At 45.2% G+C, this 23182-nt stretch overlaps 1 protein-coding gene across 2 annotated transcripts in view; it reads left to right on the top strand.

The window, feature by feature from the left end:
* Positions 1-6611: 6611 nt before the first annotated feature.
* Positions 6612-23182, top strand: part of LOC146172628 (uncharacterized) — an 84150-nt gene continuing 67579 nt past the window's right edge. The window contains exons 1-2 of one of the 2 annotated variants that reach the window (XM_084584031.1): positions 6612-7130; positions 17021-17182. The gene's annotated coding sequence lies outside the window, so the exon portion shown is untranslated. The remainder of the gene's footprint in view (positions 7131-17020; positions 17183-23182) is intronic. The other variant, XM_084584032.1, reaches the window with a different exon arrangement.

Here is a 23182-nt window from a genome sequence, read left to right as displayed (position 1 = left end):
CAAAAAGTAGGGCACTGCCTTCTTCCTTTCTGATCTGCATTTTCCAATTTCGGTATAATTCCACACTCTGTTTCTTTTCCATCGAATTTATCCAATTTTTACCTTCTGTGTTCTTCACCTGTTATAATGCTCTTTATTTCTCCGTCCTTGTTACTAGCATACTTACTAGTTAGTTTCCTAGTTCTTTTCCTCCATTGTGAGTCAACGCTTTTCAGGTACAGGTATTCAAATTTTTTAGTTGCCCATCTGTTACTGTCCAATTTCCTCAGGCGTTCCTCATATAATATTTTACTCTGAGCTTCCCGCACTTCGAAAGATGCCCAGCCCATATCTCCCTGTACCGCCTCATTTGTAGTTTTGCCGTGGGCACCTAGTGCTAATCGTCCAACGGATCTCTGATTTGTTTCTAATGTCGACTGTACCTCTAATTTTATGCACAAAACCGCATTTCCGAAAGTAAGTCCGGGCACCATAATTCCTTTCCAAATACCCCTCAAAACCTCATACCTATTGTATCCCCACAATGCCTTATGCTTCATTATCCCGGCATTCCTTCGCCCTTTGGCCTTAAGTGATTGCTCATGCTTTCCAATGTATGCCAATATTTCGTTTACCCATACCCCCAGATATTTATATTCTGCTACTCTAGGTATTTCAAGGCCTTGTATTTTAAGACCTGATCAGTTGAGCCGTTGAAAATCATCAGACCCGACTTAACCGGGCCGCTGATCGGAGCGTCAGCGTCCATGTAGCGGTGAATCTTCGCTGGAAGTAAAAAACACATACATCGACGATGCCGTTGCGATAGCAACCTGCTGATATCGCGCGGCGCGTTTCTCCTGTGTGAGCCGTTTGCGTGGCCCGAACTGTTTCCCTGTCGTCGCCAGAAGCATCACCGTAGCACTTTATTCTTAAGCCGTGCCCACTGCATCACTGCAGAAGCGAAGTCCAGAATAATTTATTGGCTTATCAACACTATTGACGTAATTTATTCCTAACAACGAAGTGAAGAAAAGGTTGAAGTTGCACTTTATGTTTAAATATGGGGGAGTGAGTACTGCATTACTCAACCATTAAGTCATCGTTATTCAATTCATCTCTAACGTACAATCTCTAACGTAGATTCAAGAAAGCTGTTAACCGTAATTTTAACTCTATTGTTTTGTATTGAATAAATTATACTCGGTGTTCTTTTTCCATTGTTGTGAAATTCTCTTCCCCTCTGTACTGTACCGAATACCCTGAGGATAAAATAATGAGGAAAAGGAAAAAAGAAGCTAAGAGAAGTAATGGTATAGAGGAAGTGAGAGGGGGGAGGGGGGGGATTCAGTGGGAGCTGGCATAATCCAGTTTGAGGACCTCTAATTTAGGGACCGAATAAAGTAAGGAGCAAACTAAGGATGAGCGGGCACACTGATGGGCGAACAAAAGATGCAAAGTCAAAGAACAAATGAAACGACCGAAGGTTAATGCTGTGTTGTCAAAGTGCCGCCGCTTATGCGTGCAGCAGGTTCAAATTCCGCGCGAAATATTATTCGCCTTCTGTGCTTTTATTTAAGCATTCACGAAGCCGCAGATTGATAAAACTGCGCTGACTAATGGACCTAGACAGAAACAACGCGGCAAATATATTTTTCTCTCATCATCGGCCACAGTTTACGAGAAAATGGCTCTCAAAAAGTGTGTATTCACCATAGAAAAGCATTGATTCCCACTACGTCACATGGATGGATGGATGGAATATAGGAGCGTCCCCATTTGAAATGGGTGGTAGCAGTAGCTATCATGCTCATTTTTCTCTATATATCCTAATTATTGATTTAGAATGGTTAACTAAACCATCATTCTATTTATTAAATTTCGCTCCTACATTACTAACATTATGTCACTTCTCTGCTTTTAAGCCACCAATCTTCCAGCCGTTTTTTGCTAGTTACCACCGCCGGTTTATTCACCCGGCCACTGTTATCTCTAAACCCCAGAGCTTCAGGAACAGTGATTGCGCCTGCATCAACTTCCGGATGGATACCATTGCATTCGAGTATAATATGGTCAATAGTTTCACTGGAGTTTCCACATACAGCACATGCGTCATCTCCATTGTTAAACTTCTTATTGTAGCTGCGTGTTCTAAGGCACCCTGATCTAGCTTCAAAAAGTAGGGCACTGCCTCTTGAGTTATCAAAGAAATCTTCCTTCCGGATCTGCATTTTCACTTTCGGTATATTTCCACACTGCTTTTTTTTTCATCGAATTTATCCAATTTTTACCTTCTGTGTTTTTCACCTGTTGCTTAATGCTCTTTATTTCTCCGTCCTTGTTACTAGCATACTTACTAGTTAGTTTCCTAGTTCTTTTCCTCCATTGTGAGTCAACGCTTTTTAGGTACAGGTATTTAAATACCTTAGCTGCCCATCTGTTACTGTCCAATTTCCTCAGGCGTTCCTCATATAATATTTTACTCTGAGCTTCCCGTACTTCGAAAGATGCCCAGCCCATATCTCCCTGTACCGCCTCATTTGTAGTTTTGCCGTGGGCACCTAGTGCTAATCGTCCAACGGATCTCTGATTTGTTTCTAATGTCGACTGTACCTCTGATTTTATGCACAAAACCGCATTTCCGAAAGTAAGTCCGGGCACCATAATTCCTTTCCAAATAACCCTCAATACCTCATACCTATTGTATCCCCACAATGCCTTATGCTTCATTATCCCGCGCTCCTTCGCCCTTTTTGGAACGAAAAATGGTAGGGGTAACATTAAGAGATAGAAAGCGTGCAGAGTGGGTCAGAGAAATAACTCAAGTTACCGACATTCTAGTAGAAATTAAGAAGAAGAAATGGACATGGGCAGGACATGTAGTGCGAAGAGAGGATAACCGATGGTCGCTAAGGGTAACAAACTGGATTCCAAGGGAAGGAAAGCGTAGCAGGGGGCGGCAGAAAGTTAGGTGGGCGCGGATGAGATTAAGAAGTTCGCAGGGGTCAAGTGGATGCAGCTAGCACAGAACCGGGTTAAGTGGAGAAATATGGGAGAGGCCTTCGCTCTGCAGTGGGTATAATCAGGCTGATGATGATGATGATAATATGGTCAATTGTTTCACTGGAGTTTCCACATACAGCACATGCGCGTCATCTCCATTGTTAAATTTCTTTTTGTAGCTGCGGCACCCTGATCTTGCTTCAAAAAGTAAGGCACTGCCTCTTGAGTTAACAAAGAAATCTTCCTTCCTGATCTGCATTTTCCACTTTCGGTATAATTCCACAATCTGTTTTTTTTTTTCCATCGAATTTATTCGATTTTTACCTTCTGTGTTTTTCACCTGTTTTTTGTTTCACAGGCCGCTGAGCGAACTGCCATCTCGTACGGCTTAGACTAACTAGGGGACTTTATCTGGAACCGGCGCGGTACGCTGTGTCCCCACCTACTTATCTTGCACCGTGCGCGAGGACGAAGCAAGCCACGCAACCCATGCACTCCATGCACGCAAACGTAACGGAGTCGGCTGCGCTATAGTGCTCTGGAATATTGGGCAGTGTGACGACCGGCGCCGGAGAGCGGGCCGCTTTTGCGATGACAGGAACCGACTACCGCGAGAGAACGCGACATGCAACAGGGGTGCCACGTTCGCCGCTCGGCGCGTAGCGGCCGCGGGGATAGCGGGGGTACAGAGGAGGCGTGCGGTTCTTTTTGGAGCTATTTTGACACACTACGCAAATGCAGCGATATTTAATTAAGGGGTGCTTATTACAAGTGCTTAAACTCATCCCTGCCATTCCATTACGTTAATCAGGAGACGCCGTGCTCGCTTGGGCAGTCCTACGGAGCAGCGCGCGATGTTTTAATCGCTATTTCAAACTCTTTCAACATTTCTACCTGCAGACAGCCATAAATCGTCCAGATGAGCTTGTACTTAATGTTTTCAACGAAGCGTGATGTTTTGCATTCGTTCTTCCATAAGGAAATAAAGGCTACTGCCGAGGAGCGCTGTATTAACACGCGGAGAAAAACAGTATACATGCGAATCAAAGCTTGTGCCTCGTAAGGTCTCTTAGGAACAGCTTATTTTTTACGAACCTTATTTACGAACACCTGCTTACATTTTGCTACTCGTGCTTATTAACACATAACAACGTTTATCTTAAATCGTCAGTAATTTGTAAAATATCTCTTTAATAGGTGTTCTTAATGTGCCCTATCACCGCTTATATAAATTACAAATACAGTGTGCGAGCAAAACACATTTATTTATTACCGTTCTAATGTAAAGCACTGTGGTATTTAGCGGCAAAAAGTAAAAAAAAAAGGAAAATATACGTGACTCAAGCATTTATTCTCAGTTCGCCGCTGACCAAAGGGTGAACCAGCTGTTTAGATTTAAAAAATGTCAAGTACAGCTAGGACAATACTTCAGATAAAATATAAAAAATTAAACCTGTCACATGTACGTATACGAGGGAATACGTTCATATGGGCACTTGCGAGCGGACGCTTTATTGGCATCAAATGGTACAGAGCAAAAAAAAAAAAAGAACACTTATAATTGCGCGTCGTATTGGCAGATATGATGCAGTTCTTGGCGCGCACCGAAAGAAAACGAAAAATGCAAAAACGGTGACGGGCACCAAATGCACATGCAATTAGTATAAGGCCGAATTCAGATGCGGACACTAATGCGTGTTTATTCTTCGAGTGTGTGGTATGGAAATGTGAGTAATCAACTGAATAAAGTCGCCAACTACTGCTTGCCGGACTATAATCGGGCTACTTGCCGCGGGTATTCTTTGCAGAACTAATCAGGCTATGATTGTTAACAAGGTTGATATTACACGTGGAATACTCCAAGGGGATTCAATTATTTTTCCTTTGAGAACTCTGGTCGTGGTTCGCTTACTTCGCAAAGAGCGAAGCCGCAAAAACACATGAACTTTCATTATTTCAAGTGTGAGCTTTCTGGTGCTCTAATAGGTAACATTTTTGAACCTCCACATTTTAGATGAAGGTTGCAAAATCTCAAGTGCAAAGGCGTCCAAAAGGATCGTACACCCGAGCCAAATTTTTGGGTAAATTGCGACTATAGCTTGGAGCCTATGGCGCAGTTTTTGTTCGTGGCGAAAAACCGTGCCGACCTCACAATCTCTCTTTCGCTGAAGAATTATGTAGCGGAAGCGAATTAGGCGTACACTATAGCCTCTACGTCCTCTATTTTCCATCGTTCTTTTCTTTTTTTTTTAAACCTTTCTTTTTTTTTTTTTTTTCATTTTATATGTGCACCAAAACAGGACTAGAGCGATCTTCTGGGGTCAATGACTTACATATTACCGGTTGCTTGAGCACGCAGAATAAAAACTACCTAGAATGAAAACATTTTCTGGAACAATTACGTCATTGTCAAACTATAATGCATTGAGATTAAATGTCTATAGCGCGCATCTCTGGGTACTTAAAGCTACCCGTTACAGCAATGTTCCAATTTTTGGAAAGAAAATAAAATGGTTTGTTCTTATATTAGTGTACAGTTTTACGAAGCTGTTGACTTAAACTTCGACGCTTATATCTACGCGTTCGATTGCAGCCTTTTTGTGTGCTTCCTTCTTGATTCCCAGGCCTCCATTTGGTTCTTAAGCTCGATTGTTTCCCTTTTTTTTATTGCCTGTCATATTTCTCAATTTTTCTTCGTCTTTAGCTGCCTGCTTTCTTCTCCGTCGTGCGTTTGCTGCGCCGCACGGCAATTCCAAACGTTTGTTCCCATTCGCGGTCGCTCTTTTCACGGCGCTGCGTGCCTCGATCCTTTCTCCCTCCCTTGTAGGCGACACGTCTCTTTTCTTTTTTTTTTCTGTGCATCCTTTACTTCCCATTTCTTCCACCTTTTCTGACCCACTGTGTTTATTTATTTAGTAGCCGTTTGCCTAGTATCGTTCGTTTTTCATGTCTCTACCTCTATGCGGGGTAGTCCATATTTCATTCATTCGAACTGAATGCCAACTTTTCTTGTGGCTTCAGGTAACTTACTGTAGTCGGCATAGTCTGCGCGTGAAACAACGGAATATACTATTCTTGACTGTTTTGATATTGGGGTTACTGTGGCCAGCTTTAGTCAGCGCTCGAACGCACATGTTGCATGTTTGACTTCTTCATACATCCTGTCTCCACACTGCTCTCTTTTCAAAACGAGTGCATTTCTGGACGTCAATTAGATGCTTCAGGAATGCTAAAGCAAGCTGTACGGCGAGTGAAGCGTGGTGTGCGAGTCTGAATTTGTACGCCCTCTCCAAGCTGTTTTCTTCGGAGCCCAGCTCTTGTAGATGTTGCTTCCGCGAGGTGTTGCCGACGGCCAAAAGGGAAAATAAATTAGGTGATTGCTAACAGTACTGAGCCCCATTAACCGGCATATTTATAAAACCTTGTCGCGAACAGAATCTTCTAGAGCACTATAGCTGCGCCGTCCCGTCCATGATGGTAGCGCTGCCCCGCGGTTGCGGCGGGAAGGCGCGCCCCGCCGACTTTCCGCGGCCTGCTCAAGACCATGGCCTGCTAATACTGCTAATACTCTGTTTTCTCTGCATAAATTCTTTAATACAAGTCGCGATTTGAAAAGAAAGTATCACTAATGCTCCTTGGCTACTTTTTTTGTCTACTAAATGAAATGTCTGGCACAGTTGGCGACTCTTTCGGCTACTTCTGAGAAATTTTTAGCGCTTTTTTCCCCCGAGGACCTGGCAACCCTGCGCGCGGTGGCGACCAAGACCGTCAGGTTTCAAATGTTAAAACGTAGTTAAAACAATTGAAACCGTTTGCATTGAAACGATTGAAACGGCGTGTGCGTGCGGCGTGTGTAGTCCGTTTGGTTGTACATTCTGTGAATACAGGACAATGTCTTTTTTTTTGTGGCTTCATTACTCTGTCGTGTACGTGATTTTAGTAACTTTGGCTGTAATGGATCGGCATTCGCGTGACTGCCACTGCGCAGTTTTCGCCGATTTCGCGCGCTCTGCAGCAAGAGTCTCCGAGTTCTTTTGTTTCAGCACAGTCATTGTGAGTAAAAGTCCTGCATCCGTACTGCATTTTGCTGGAGAGCCGAGACGAGTGTGGGTGCTGTTCCTAGCTCCTGCGGCACATTATTTCCAAGTGTGAGTAAAAGTGCTCCCATATTTTCAGTTTGACCTGTGTTCACTCTCATGTGGGGAACTTTGTAAGCTGCCATTTTTCCTCAATCGCTGCCGTTGTGTACGTAGCTGAAAACAAGTCTCGTTCGCAGTTGGCGCAAGAGCTATTTGTTTCCTATTTCTGTTGTGTAATACCAATTACTGTTGACACCATCACCTTGATGTATGTTAAATATTGAATTTTATGTGTTTTACTCCTGGTTTGTGTTTGTATTGCATTCTGACATATGACTGACTATTTTGTGCTGCTCTGTGCCTGCTGCGTTGTGTTGCACATGTCAATTGTGGTGCCGAAGGCCCAAGCAGGTGACTTGTATGTCACCTTTAGCCTTGGTCCCACGGCAAAAACTGTATTTTGCTACAAACTGCAATAAATTAAAAAATATAGTTACACAGGGGATTTTTCAGTCTAGGTGCGGGAATATGAGAAAAAATAAAAGTACAGGAGATGAAATGTCAGGGCGAAAATCAGAAGTAAATGTAATAAACTCCTCTTTGGCAGTAAGCAGAGGGAATAATAATTGAAAGAAATGCAAACTAGGGCTATCACTGCCAGTCATTGACAAATGTTGAACAAAATGAAAAGTACAACCCAATAATACAACAATGCCGTTCTTGGCAAAAACTTCACTTCTTGTAAATGAATCCTAATATTGCTGTAACGTTTCATTCTTAAGCTTATTCCATTCTGTTATTAGTTCTTAGAAAATGACTGGTCAAACAAGAGTTACGAATTAAACATAGCTCGTGTGCGGCAAAATAGACTTTTATATTCTGATGAGCATATAACTAAGTCGAAAAAAGTGAGAAGGCAGTCTACTACAGAGGTAATTAATGGGCCATTTGGTAACTGCATAAGTATGATGAACTGAGTTAATGCTGCTCTCTAGAATTGAAGTAATTGCGAAAAATTTTCGGAATAGTTATTGACTTCAGATGGCTCTGCTCCGCTCCAGTTGTATGTCTGTACTACGGCTGATGAATAGAACAAAAGTCAGGTTTGCTTCAGAAAAGATATTTTTTTTTGTATGGTGGGAGTTCATTAAAAAGGTGTTCTGGCTTTATTCACCTTAAGTATAGCAGACTTAAAAAGAGTATGTTAAAAATTGCTGAATATAAGATTAAAATAAAATAAAGAATACTGCATCTAGTGGAGACGTGTCAGCTAGTTAAACAGGGTGTCAGCGAAGAAAGATGCTGGTGTCATATTTCAGTTATGGGCAGAGGGCAGTTTGTGTGTTTATGGCTAGTAATATTCGAGACTTGGCTACCTGCGATGCCTGTGGAATTGTCAATGAAACATCACTTTGTGTAAATGCATGCTAGTTGCTCAGTCTTTCACGCTCTGCAAAAGGCTCGACAGCCTAGTTTGGTATTTATTAAGTGTCGTGTTCATTTTGACTTTCTCACAGTTATTTTTATCTGATTTGGGGCTTCCAGCTTTCTAGCGTATGGATAGATGTCCGACAATGATGTCCTGCAAGGCAGCAAGGTCGCCGTGTGCACAATCCGCACAATTCAAGCTGAAACATATATATTGGACGATTGCAGCAGCAAGCCTTCATTTTTGTTTACAATAGGCAAGCAGGCTCATGCATTAATTAACTTTCCGTTATCACCTCACATTCTTTTTCATGTGTGCAGGCATCTTCCTGGTTAGAGATGGGCAATTCATGCAGAAACCCTCATAGTGGATAGTAGTTCACCTGTACCAAGGCTTCATTTATGTTTACTTGAGCTAAACCAATACATGTGCATTAATTAGCTCTGTTAGTACCTCACATTCTTTTTACATGTATGCAGGCATCTTGGCGACAGCTGCGTCCTGCTTAAAGGGACACTAAAGGGAAAAATAAAGTGGGCTTGCATTGATAGAAGGCCAGTTCCTAGTTACATAAAAGCAACTCCTTCTGAAAACAGCTGTTATGAGGTAGTAAAGAGGAAGAACAGGAATACAGGTATCGCCACCACGGCCGAAATGGCCAAGGCTCGCAACTACAAATCATGTGACACGTAAGGGATGCCGGAGGCTGACAAATGCGAATTACGTTGATTGCTTTAATGCGTAGTCGGTTTTGTCTCGAATATGATAACATGCTTTTATCACACATAAACGATGGCGAAAAGACAAAAAGGCAACGTAAATGCTGCAAGGCAAATATAAAAATATACTAATTTCGTCCGCTTGTTGGTACATGCCGCTAGTCTCTCAGCTAACACTATAGGCGTTCACTCCAGTTTCGGTTATGGTCTGGCTCAGGCACTTCGTGCGTGCTCGGATCGTTTGGTTAGGGCCTGCGGCTCCTGAAATACGAGCTCGGAGCAGCAGATGCGCCTGCCCTAAGTGCATATCAAATGAAGATCATGACACTGCACGCACCTTCGAAGTATTCTCCGCTCCCCGTGTGCCAGCAATCACGGAGTCTCCTCTTGCGTCATAGTGTGCGTCATCCTACCCTACTACGTAGTAGGAGAAAACAGTTTGAATTCGACCGGCGGGAACAAAAAAACCTCAACTTCTTATCGCAATATCTCTGCAATAATTCGATTTTTTGCTGCCGGATATACGGCGATAGTCTCACCAAAAGCCGTTTATTAGATTTTGATAGCATATTTGGGTGTCTTTAGTGTCCCTTTTAGACTGGAGCAGAGAGAGAATGGCAGTTGTGTTGATTGTTTCTCATAAGTTGATGTAAATGCATTTCATTTTTATTTGTTCACTTTCTTTTGCATCTGGGCAGGCATCAGGCTGAATACAAGTCTCCTTGTCTCCATTCCCTTTGGCTAATGATGAATTCTACCATTGTTCTGGTATAATGAAGAGAGCTGCCTGCTAATTCTAATTAGCACTTTATTTTAAACATTAGTTAGTGGCAAGTTGGTTTTGCATACTCTAGATTGCAGTGCTGTACTAACAGAGATGAGTTAAGAAGAGCTCTCACTAGCAACTGTATGTTATTGCCCTCAACCAGATTATATAGGCGCTAGGTCCAGAACAACAAAATGAAAAACCAACGCATCACTTCATGCATCCATGGCACGGTTATCACATTTGTTTCTCATTCCTCCAATCTTGCATCTTATCATTGGCATTCAGAAATGACATTTCTTTTTCGCTAATGCACACATTTATCTGCGCATTTTCAGATCGCCAGAGCGCCTACTATCATCCTTGCGGTGGTGCCCCGGCACTTGCGAAAAATAGCTCTTTCAAGGGAAGGGGTTCAGCACTTGCACTGGCTACAGTGTAAGGCAAGTTCCCCTTAATTCGGGCCCCTTAGGTGTCTTTTATGTTCTTGCAATCGTGTTCAGACACCTCCCTGTTTAGCCTGTGTAGATGTTGCCGCTCAGCAGGGGAACTGAATACACCATATCTTTGCAATCTACGAGATGCAGATGGTGCCTCATCACTCAGTCAGGCTGACATTTGATGTCGGAATTCACACCTTTGCACAACTGATGCAGTTTCTTCAGGGCCGAGAGGAAAATATCTATGACCGCTCTATTTCTTATCTCTTTCAATTTGTATGATACCACATGTAAGTAAGGTATCACACCTACCTTTCTTCAAGATTCATTTGTGGTGGGCCCCTTTCGTATTTGTTTAAGTATGCTGTCCACAACAGCAATTAGGGGATGAGGTGGATATCCGGCTTGATCCAGATGATGCACTTGCCTCTGAAAAGCTTCTTCTTTATGGCACCCATGACTTTTCAAGAGTGCTGATAAAGCACTACTTCACAATGGCTCTTTACAAGCTTCATGTGAGCTGAGGCATCCGGAAGGATTGGTTCGTTACCCCTTGGTTCACAGGCCCAGCACACGTGTTGAGAGCTGAAGTACAGTCCCAAATTTAAGGACCTAATGTGGCCATCAGCCGGGTGCTCGTGAGCCATCGTCTACCGTAGAAGACACTGTGAACAATGCTAAAACTTCGGACACTCGTGTGTTCACACAACTCTTCTTGTTATTCAGGAGCTGCTTGGAACTTACTTGAATTCCACCTTTCCATATTTCGGAGACCACATTGTTTCTCAACGAAACGGGATTTGCATTGGTTCTTGTGTCGTACCCATCTTGAGCCACATATGCCTTACGGTCGATGACGGCAAGATACAGGAATGATGCGCTAAGTTTGGAAGAGACTAAGTTTTAGGTTTGCTGACGCTGGTTATCCTCAACGACGACAACGGTTGTGCGAATACACGAGTGTCTGAACCTTTAGCAATGCTTGCAGATTGTCTTCGACCAATGACGGTGACTCACGAGCGCCTGGCCGACAGTCACATTAAGTTCGTAGATTTGGGACCATACTTCGGCTCTCAACATGTTTGCTGGGCCTGTGAGCCGAGGGGTAGAAATCAGTCCCCCGTATGCCTCAGCTTACTCGAAGATAGTAAAGAGCCATTCTGAAGACGTGCTTCGTGAGCTCTCTTGAAAAGTCGTGGGAACCGTAAAGAAGAAGCCTTTCAGAGGCAAGTGCGTTGTCTAGAGCAAGCCGGATATCCAGCTCATCGCCTATTTGCTGTTGCGGAGAGCATACTTAAAAAATCTCGAAAGGGGCCCACCAGATAGGAATGTCGGTGAAAGGTAGCTGCGATACCATGTCTACAAGCGGTACCACACAAATTCAAAAAGATAGGAAATATAATGGGGGTTGATATTTTCTTCTGGGCCCAAAAGAAAGCTGCATCAATTGTGCAAAGGTGTAAATTCTGACGCCGAATGTAACCCCTGCTTCGTGACAAGGCACTGTCCGTGTCTCATAGGGGGGGTGTGTTCAGTTCTCCTGTCATGCGGCAACATCTACATAGGCCAGACAGAGAGGTGCGTGAACACAACATTGTAAGAACATAAAAGAAATCTAAGGAGTCCAAGCACAGGGGAACCTGCCTTACATTGTAGCCAGTGAAAGGACTGCACCCCTGCCCTTGACAGAGCAACTATTCTTCTCTAGTATCAGGACACCACCACAAAAGTGATAATGGAGGCTCTGGCGATCTCAAAATGCACAGATAAATGTGTCGTAACCCCTCTGTGTGCATTAGCGAAAAATAAATGTCATTTCTCAACACCAATGATCACATGAGATTGGAGGAACGGGACACAAAGGTGATAAAATTGTGCCACGGATGTGTAAAATGATGTGTTGGTTCTATTTTTTAAACCTGCTGCGTATGTAATGTGGTTCAGGGCAATATGTATAGAATAGAGCTGTTAGTCAGTGCTTGTGTTTGCGTTCTTATCTCGTCCCTGTTACTACTGCACTGCAATCCCCAGTGAGCATTTGTGGGGTAGGCGAGGGACGGTCTTCCCCCCCGCCGCCACTCCGCGGATGCAGCGTCCTCACTAGCGACCCGCGGAGGGGAACATGTGTTTGGTATAGAGGTGATGTTGGTAAGCTTTCCGGTCTACCATGATAACCCTCAATAGCCTGGAGTGCCTTTTTTTTTGCAGAATCAAAAGCTTCTGATAATTGCTATTTGTTGTGGTGCCCCACACCAAGATAACTTAGAAAAAAATAGAGCATAATACATAGATACTTTTAATGAAACCGGTAAAAGGTTACTGGTCCTGTAGAGACAGCCAACAGTTCTGCTAAGATCTGTGGCAAGTTTAGAGATATGTGTATTCCAGGATAAGTGTTCATTGAACCAGACACCGAGAAACTTCTGAGTGATTACCTGCTGTATTTGTTTGTTAGCATACCTTACATCAAGTGAGTAATGAATTGTGGCATTGATAGGTCTGAAAATAATATAACTAGTCTTGGACAAGTTTAAGCTAAATTGATTTGCCTGCATTCAAGCGGGCAATTTTACCATGTAGTCATTTACAGTAGTTCCTAAATCTGGCGAAGTTCGCGCTGTGAAAAATATATTTGTATCATCAGCATACATGATCAAATCAGGTAAATCAGGTATGTTACAAACATCATTTATGTAAACTAAAAATAAAAGTAAACTCTAAAAAGTAAAAAGTAAATAAAAGTATGTAAACTAAAATAGATCCCCGCGGCACACCTTGAGTAACATACAAGAAATCTGGAACAAAATTATTGCATTTAACATATTGAGGCCTGTTGCTCAAGTAACTTCTAAGCATGCTCAAGGGAGTACCTCGTATTCCATACCCAGTTAGTTTGCTTAAAAGAATTTTGTGCTGCACGCAATCAAAAGCCTTTCGGAGGTCCAAAAACAAACCAAGTGTATATGCTCGGGACTCAATGTTATCAATAACTTTCTCTTTAACAGCGAGTAAGGCTTGTTTGGTCGATCTATTTTTTAAGAAACCATACTGGGACGGGTTAATTATATTATGAACACTGAATAACTTTTCCGTTCTGCTGTGAATGGCTCCTTCGAATACCTTAGAAAATACAGATAATACGGAAATTGGTCGATAATTCGTAACATTTCTATTTCCTCCTTTATATAATGGGAGCATCCGGGCTATTTTTAGTTCATCTGGAAGCACACCGCTGGTGAAAGTTAGATTTATAAGATAAGCTAGAATGTCGCAAACTGATGCCGATACATACTTTAACGGTATAGCTTTCATGCCGTCATGGCGATGGCAGAAACATTGTTTTTTATTTTAACAGCACAATAGAATTAGATAAAGGTTCAATGAGGTCACGTATGGAGGGGTTTGATAAAGATTTATCAAAAGTGGGTTTACCAGCTTCAATGAAAAAGTGGTTTATGATGTTTACTATATCAGTTCCACTGGTCTTGGAATGAGATATAAGAATTTCTGCATTATCTCTGCACTTGTGCTTGTTTATTAATTCGTTTATCTCATGCCAAACTTTCTTGCGGTCGTTATATATTCTCGAGAAGCGTTCTATATAGTAAGCCGTTTTTGCTGCCTTGAGGTCTTTGTTTAATTTATTTCGGAATTTCTTGAACTCAGTAAAAAGGTTTGCATCACGAGTGCATACGAAGTTATGGTACATTTTATTTTTAACCTGTATTCGTTTATATAACTGCTTATTGACCCATGGCTTTCTGGACTTTTGGGAGCTCTGCTTAACTTGAATTAAAGGAAATGCAGTATTTTAACATTCAGTGAACTTTGCAAGAAATGTAGTATATGACAAGTTGACATCAGATATGTTATATATATAGTCCCAACTGGATTTTTCGATAAGAGTTCGAAATTTAAAAAGGTTTGCTCACAAATATCCCTAGTTACCTTCTTGGTGCTTTTGGATACTATTTTATTGTGGTTCATAAGAAGAAAACAAAAAGTCAGGATGTGGTCGCTAATTTCGGAAGAGAACAGGCCAGCCTCCGTTTGAGGAGGAATCGTATTTGTGACACAAACATCCAAAAGAGAAGCTGTATCAACGGTAACTCTAGTTGATATAGATATAGCATTTATACAACCATAAGATGCTATAATGTTATTAAATTCATGTGTGTTACAATCATCATGCATTAGGTTAATATTAACATCACCCATTATTACAAAAGGCAACCGGAAATTGGCAAGATAGAGCAGTAAACTTTCTAGAAACTTTAAAAAATGCAGTTTTTTCCCAGCAGGAGGTTTGTATACCACAACCACAATGATATCGGACAATGATACAGCTAAACACTTGACATTGGGATCTATCATCGAAATGTCTTCTAGTACAGATTGTGGATAACAGTTTTTCACGTACAAGGCAATACCACCACTTCTCATGTTCGGGCGAATGTGCCCATGATGCCGGTAGTTCTTGAATGGCAAATGATCATCTTGAGATTTTAACCAAGTTTCGGCAAAGAAAAGCACATCAAACTGCAGATTTAATGATCCAACGAACTCATCAAGACTGTCAAGTTTGTTCTTCATACTACGGACGTTAATATGTATGCCAGAGAATCTTCCCATGGAAGTGGCAAACTTGTTGCTAAAGCATCGTGTATCACAATGAATGCAATGGAACGGGCTGTCCATGTCAATGAGATATCAATCCAGCTATCAGATAAGTCAACACCTAATTAGCCATTTTAGCCAGATCAGATCCTGCAGAGATTTTGATTGTGTCAGATGATTCATCCCTGCGTGCGAAAATTTTGCAGCCATTCGTCCACACAAATTTCCAGCCGAGTTCCTTTTTTCGAGCAGTGGTCGCTCCTAGCAGTTTTTTTTGGCATAGGTCAAGTGTTCATTGACGTAGATACGCCCACTGTCTGTATCTGTGAAGCCAAATTCCTTATTAGACAGCCCTGGCCTTGGAAAGAAATGCATGGCGCTTATCTCGGTGCACAAAGCGGACTATGATGTTTGTTTCATCTTTGCGGCTAGTGGGGATTCTATGACACGTGTCAATGTCAATGGCAGAAACTTCTTCATTAATGACCTCGCCGATTTTCTCTACCACTTCGATGGGTTCAACATCTGACTTTACACCCTTGATTTCTAGGTTGTTTAGGCGACCATACTGCTCAAGTTCTTCAACCCTTAGAGTCAAACGTTTGTTTTCGGATCTCAAATTGTCATTGCAGCTTACCAGCTCGCTAAGCTCTTTTCTTAGTGCCCTTATTTCAGAGCTGATAACTTTCGTCTCGTCGCAAGTGTTGCTGCTATCCTTGACAGAACGCAGCTCAGCTCTCATTTCACGTTTGAAATCGTCCAATGCTTTCGCTATTTCTTTATCTTTCGACATGGCACAAGAGTGACAAAAACCACTACACAAAAATTCAAGTTTGGCAGCAGTGCGCAACGAAACTATGGGCTAAGCAACAAAAAGTTCAATCGCTCACCTGCAAAACACAGAATGGATAAGAGGCTTGCTTTTCGTTCGCGCACCGCTGCCAATATACTGCAGTCCCAGGAATGCTGTCCGTTTTAAAGGCAGCAGAAGACAGTTGTCACACGGCGATTGGACGCAGATTATGCACCGGAATCGCCGATGATCTGCTGTGACCAGGCAGACAGGGTTAGCCGTCGCAGTCCAAGGCAGCTCCAGCACGTGTTGTGAAGTATAGGCGTGTGTCACTGCAAAAAGCAGAGTGGATAAGAGGCTTGCTTTTCGTTCGCGCACCGCTGCCAAACTCTGGTATTACAGGTCAGCTCTCATAGTTGCCATGCATTTGTTACAGCCATCATGTAGTTTGCATGTCTACATCACTTGCGACTGAAGCGTTTCTCTCCTGCTTTTGTCACAACCTCTTGGGACAGTGCTGTTTTTGGGATAGCATATTGAATAGTTTTTATGCAAAATGTTAATGAGAATTTTTAACCAGTGCCAATATAGGACAGCCATCCAGCTATTTAGCGAGTGCAGAGGTCTTTTTTTCTGTGCTTGTGTGCATTACAAAGGAGCTAACCTGCGAAAAGATCCAGATGTTTGATCCACCGTAAGGCGTAAGGGCACACAAAATGTGGCCGTTGTGCACGTTAGGATCACTGAATGGCCAGTATAGTCAGGATAAAACCTTGCTTGGCTGCAAAGGTGCACCAAATAGTGCATGATTGCTTATTGCAGTGATCAGGAGAGGATTTGGCGAAAAAGTTATGAACGTTTAGCGTATGTCTTGAAATGTTCATGCAAGAAGTTTTTTAGCCAACTTTTAGTGAATGTTAGCACAGCTACAGGAAGGCTTCAGGCCTGCTACATCTTGATAACAGCTATGACTAGACTTCTAGACTTTCTACTAGACTTCTATTAGGTCAGAGGTCAAATCGGCATCAGACATTGGGTTTTTGCTAGAATGCAGGTAATAGTGCTGCAGCACTAAAAACAGCTGCGTCTCAGTTTCGATCCTATGTCATGGGAGCATTTTTTTTCCGCGGGTTTTCCCCAGTTCTGGGTTAAAGCATCGGTGACGGCGATACCGAATTGCATACGTTCTACGTAGCTACCCATGCCACGCCCGGAACACCGCGGCTACAAGTGGCCCTGGCGCCTCGGTGCTTTCACCATGGCCGAGCTTGTCACCACCCGAGTCGTGGCAGCGACTGCCAGAACATCTCAAGGCCGGGTGCATTCGGCTGAGGGGCCTTCCAGGGCGACGAACGCGGTAAGCGGCAGCAGTGACGCCCGCAGCATGGGCCCGTGGTGCCTCGGCAACATCGTCGGGCAGGCGTCGTCTGCCAAAGTCCAGGAGTACCGCCGGGACCAATTAGGCACCAATGGCATCCGAAAGACGCGCCAGTGGCACCGCGGTAACCAAGAGGTTGATTCGCTAGCGAATTACAGGGCAGCAGAATGCACCCATGTGAGGTGCACAGAGGACGCTGGCCCAATAACAATACATAGCGCTGCTAAGCAAATGAACGCACTGTAGCGATTCAGGCTAGTTAATCTTGATAGTTCCCTCCTATACTCTAATGCAGCGTACGCATAACAATAAATTGGCAGTGGTTTAGCTCCGGTTAAACTTCGTTGAGTTGTGAAAGCAACAGCTGCATTGGCTGCGCTTAGGACAGCTTAGGCTACGTGCTGAGCAGCGGCCGGGCTCTCCTCCATAGTTGGTCGATTCTGACAGCGCGCTGCAATCTATAGACCTTTTCACGACCCTTGGAGAAACCGGTTCGACTGGGCTGAGAACCAGGTGTGGGGGGAGAATCCGCAGCTTTTTCCTGTGTTATGAGCACAGCCCAGTCTCCAATATGGCAGCGCCCGTTGGCCAATTTTGAAAACGTCTATAGGAGCCTTGCGCTGGATATTTTAGTAGGGTGGCGCTGCCTCGTTGTGGGCAAGGAAAGTCTTACTGAGTCGTACAACAGCGGCCCTGCCTATGCTGCAGCGTGTATCTCGCAGGCTTTCTATGTAGACTCTCACTTTTTTCTGCCCCGTTGTGAGCGTGAAAAGACTCATCGTGTTTCATGGACACCATCATGAACCGGCAGTAGACTAAAAAAAACAAACAAAAAAAGAACGCTGCAGCTGCCTTCCGGCGAAATTGTCAAAGCATGCGGCATCGATCTTGCCGTTTACGTCTCCTTCTCGAAACATCGTCACCGCAGCTATATTGTCGCTTACGTCATAGGGTGCCACAGACAAGTTAACAATTTCATTGTTCGACTCTACTGCTCACGCAAGAGAAACGTCTTTCGCCCTACACTGGACGCTCCGCCAGCTATGTGCGCATGCTTATTTGTGATCGCGAGAGAAACCGTTCATTATGCTACAGTTTTTGGCAGCTGCACAAGTATAAAAACTGCACGTATACGTCAAGCACTGAAAGGTTAGGACGGCAAACTAGAGCTTGTGGGGTTTTAATGAGGGGGGAACGGTCTTCCGCCCCGCTCCTACTCCGCAGGTGCTGCGTCCTCGCAGGCGACCCGCGGAGGGAACAAAGGGGACAAAGGACGGGGAAGACACATTGGTAATACTCGAATGCTATTTATTGCACTTGCAAATAATACAGAGCATGCCGGCTAGCTATACATCAACAAGGTTTTCCTTGGAAGGGCAAGGCTATGTAAGAAGGACTTTTGACTCACCGGCTGGGGAATGGGGGTGCGATTTCGGCGGCGGACATTTGAACGCGCCGTGAATATGGCGGCCGGGATCTCCCGTGCGCGCCGCATTCTTCAGACGAAGCCATACCACGGCGTTTGCCGCGGGAGGCGGCGAGAGTGTGCGGTATTTACCGGTCGCTTCCCCGTTGGGAACCAGAAGATGGGCGGTCGTGCACGACGGGTCCTCCCGTGTGCGCAGCGTACTCCGTGCCCGCTATCCCCCGGCATTTGCCGGGAGAGGCGGCGGGAGACGACCGCTCTCGCTGCCGGCTGGATCCAGAAGCTTCCTCTCGTCTTCTCGCGGGAACCCGCGTAGACCTCTTGGCGGCGCACCCATCGCTGGTCTCCTTCCCCCAAGGGGAGGTATTTACCTCCTCTCCCAGCTGGCGCTGCCATGAAGCTCGTTGGGGTGGTGGTGGTCGGTCGCGGCGAAGGGGGAGGAAACTGGTTTTCCACATCCCTCCCTCCTTAAATGTTCACCTTTGGTTGTCGAGAGCAGCTCCTTGGACGCCATCCTCGAGGTAAACACCAGGCTTAGCAGGGCGATCCAAACGTTGGTGTCATCCGACGAGCGGCAAGGTGAAGGGGCCTCCGCTGTCCATCTGCAGGTCCCAGAAGCCAGCGTGACGGGAGGGTGTTGTTCCCGCTGGCGCGCCTTTGTTGGCAGATAGGGGTTGGCCTCCTCTCCCGTCAAGCCGGACTGGTTCCGTGAGACTCCGAGGTTCGGTGATTCACGGCCACAGGGCAGCAGGCAGGAACGTAAACAATGGCGGCAGGTCCAGGCGGTTTCACTTGATATCTGCACAACCCTCCGGATCTCCAAAAAGGTTGAATAAATTGAGCAAAATGACCATTTGGTAAAATGCGGGCCAATGCGAGTGCCAAACAATTTTATCCGGCACCGCACTGCGTTCCGTTAATCCGAACGAAGCACGGGCATCCGCGGTTCGTTTGCCGGCATAATAATCTGGTTCCACGAAATTTCCGATTCTCCTTCTCAGTCCAAAAATACCAAGTTCATTTGAACGAAGTTAGCTTCCTCTAATTCAGCGAGATGTTCGGCTACAGCGAGGTCAATATAAAACAAGCAAACCACATTTGCGCATGCTGTATGCCACGGTTAGCCTGTCCTCCGATGTGCGACAGGCAGCTCCCAAAAAGAGCCTTAAGCCTACTCGCTCTAGCGCTAAGGACAATAGCTAGAACGCAGCGCCGCGAGGATGTGCATCTCCACCAAGGAACCCAGGGTGGCCCTACTCGCTCGCTGCCATCCAAAGGCAACTTCTGAGCGAATGGCGCCCACTGCGTCCAGCGGTGTCGGAGCGCCCCTATGCTTTCCGGCAATCACGGCTGCAATACCAGTCAGCTGATTGCGGCACCTGGCTCCCAGAGCCAAAGAGACAGAAGAGGAAATATTTACAACTATATACAAGAAAAGTAGGGCCACCGTCCCGGCTGAGGCACTCACTCGCTTCCAGCGTGCTGTTCTCCGTGGACGGCTCGGTCTCGTGCTCCATGTACGGACCTCGTGGCTGTACCTCTCAAAGGCCTTGGAAGTCGGCACACACAAACACACACGCACACACACACACTCACAAATAAAAATGCTCCACACACATTAACACACGCACTCACACACACACAAATACACGCACGACCATTTGTTCTCGCTGCAACTCCTCCCACCTCACCGTCAAGAAAGCATAATAGCCTTGCTAGCATAGCGATATTGGGTCAGGCCTAATGTCAAAAGTCCGGGCAGGCACTCCACGCCGCGAACTGACTATCGTCCTTTATCCCTAGGGAGGGGTAACTAGCTCAAGTGCTTCTGCACGAGAGAACCACGTTGATGCACCATTGTGGGGGTTTAAAGGGGGAACGGTCTTCCGCCCCGCTCCTACTCCGCAGGTGCAACGTCCTCGCTGGCGACCCGCGGAGGGAACAAAGAGACAAAGGACGGGGACGACACATGGTTACTACTCGAATGCTATTTATTGCACTTGCAAATAATACACAGCATTCCGGCTAGCTATACATCAACAAGGTTTTCCTTGGAAGGGCAAGGCTACGTAAGAAGGACTTTTGACTCACCGGCTGGGGAATGGGGGTGCGATTTCGGCGGCGGACATTTGAACGCGCCGTGAATATGGCGGCCAGGATCTCCCGTGCGCGCCGCATTCTTCGGACGAAGCCATACCACGGCGTTTGTTGCGGGAGGCGGCGAGAGCGTGCGGTATTTACCGGTTGCTTCGCCGTTGGGAACCAGAAGATGGGCGGTCGTGCACGACGGGTCCTCCCGTGTGCCCAGCGTACTCCGTGCCCGCTATCCCCCGGCATTTGCCGGGAGAGGCGGCGGGAGACGACCGCTCTCGCTGCCGGCTGGATCCAGAAGCTTCCTCTCGTCTTCTCGCGGGAACCCGCATAGACCTCTTGGCGGCGCACCCATCGCTGGTCTCCTTCCCCCAAGGGGAGGTATTTACCTCCTCTCCCAGCCGGCGCTGCCATGAAGCTCGTTGGGGTGGTGGTGGTCGGTCGCGGCGAAGGGGGAGGAAACTGGTTTTCCACAAGCTCACCTAAAACGCTTGCTATCTCAATGAAAACAACCATTCACTTTCAAGAAGAAACAGAATAGACGGCATTTGGCGCATGCTTATAATTACTAAGCAGCCAACAATAGCATTTCGATCATTATGCAGCGTGCATAATTCCTGAGCTTACCGTGTGCTTCTAATGTGCGCTGTCCCCACTGCACCAACAGGCGAAAGCTCTGGCTCGAGAGCTGCAAGCGCATAAGTTCAAGGAGATCGGCAGTTGAGCAGTTGAACAATGTCAGCGTGCTTTCAGTGATATCTGTACCTAACGACGAACGTCAGAACTCCTGCCGTGGCAAAATTCGAACGTTTCTGCAGACCTAGTTTCAGCTTTCTGTGTGAGTTTCCAGTACGCGGACTGTATTTCCAAATACTACGTATGCAACTTATCAGCTAAACGGGGCGTAAACACCAAAAAACCAGTGCAGGATCAACTTAATATTTCAGGGACGTCATGCCAGATGGCAAGACAGCGGTTGCTAGGCAGTGATGCAAGGAGCGTTGCGACCACGGTGTGGCCACCGCCTAAGCGAAAATGCGGCTTTGCGGCCGATGTAGCTTTCGCTATAAAAAATAAAACTAACTTAAGTCGGTAAACACTTCTCCAAACTCCTTCCTATTCTCGCAATGACAAACTGTCACTCGTAACGATGCCAAGCGATGTTAAAGAGTGCTTTCGTACGTCATGTTCAGTTTAAGCGGAGTTAAAAATGTCTTATTTTACGCGATAGCGGATACAGCTCTTCCCAACCAAAGGATACCGTTGCCATCACCTGACATCGCACCAAAAGTTGGCAAAAGTATTGGAAAAAGTTGCGAATGTTTAAGCATGGTTTTCGACGAAACTAGTGATTCGAGTGCAAGCTGTGTTAATCACGGTAGTGCATTGAGAGTAGTCGCGATAGCACCTTTAAAACTGCCTTTTCAATAATCGATTTCTGTGATTTGTCTTAAGTACCGTATTTACTCACATAATGATCACACTCGCTTAATGATCGCACCCCTGAATTTTGAGGTCAAAATTCCATTTTTTAAATTCCCCGCGTAATGATCGCACCTTGAACTTGCTTCCACCGCCATTTTTGTTTTCATGTCCTGCATTGTTATAGCGGCAGCTGCCTGTTGGTTGATCTGCAGTCATCCCACAGCGAATGCATTGCATACGAGTTCCCATGATTCCTTGATTAAAATGCGCTTTGCAAGTTTGCCGTTTTGTAATTCGGCAGCGTCGCAGCATGCTTTGCGGTTTTGTGTGAGTTTACGCCATTTCACCACGGGGCAGTATGCCAGTTTCACCGCCGCGTTCAAGCTCAAGGCTTTTGACTATGTTGCACATGTTGATGTGTTGTCAAGGGTAACAACAGCATTTCTTCCTTTCGCCTCAAAACGGCGGTGAATGAAGCGCACATACGCTTCAAAAAGCTTCCCAGTCATCCATGCCTTGGTGTTATTCCTATAAAGGACTCCTGATGGCAGTGGGGCGCATTTAAAGCACCTTGGCTTGGCTGACTTGCCAATGACGAGAAGTGGCAACTTTTCGCTTCCAGACATATTGCATGCGAATGCAACTGAAATGCGGTCCTTGGCATGCTTGCCGCCAGTGCACGGTTCTCTCTTGAATGCAAGCATTCTATTCGGCAGCAGCTTGAAGAAAAATGCAGACTCATCAAGGTTAAATATGTCGTCAGGCGCATAGTCTTCCAAAATTTGTCCAAGCTGGCCATTCCTCCAATCTTCTGCACCTTCAATGTCAGCTGCGGCGCCTTCTCCAGCTACAGTCTTCGTGCTTATTCCTGCCTTGCTTTGAATCTGCCTAGCCAGCCATTGCTGCACACGAAGTTGTCATGGTTGAGTTCTGAGGCGAAAACCAGGCCTTTCTCAACAAGGAGAGGTCCGCTAACTGGTATATTTTTCGACCGAGCTGTTTTCAGCCATCGCACCAGCGCCTCCTCCACATCCGGA

Source organism: Amblyomma maculatum, chromosome 11 (assembly GCF_055883805.1).
Source record: "Amblyomma maculatum isolate TAMU_Amacu chromosome 11, ASM5588380v1, whole genome shotgun sequence".
Classification (NCBI taxonomy): Eukaryota; Metazoa; Arthropoda; class Arachnida; order Ixodida; family Ixodidae; genus Amblyomma; species Amblyomma maculatum.
This window is presented reverse-complemented; position numbering and strand designations above follow the sequence as displayed.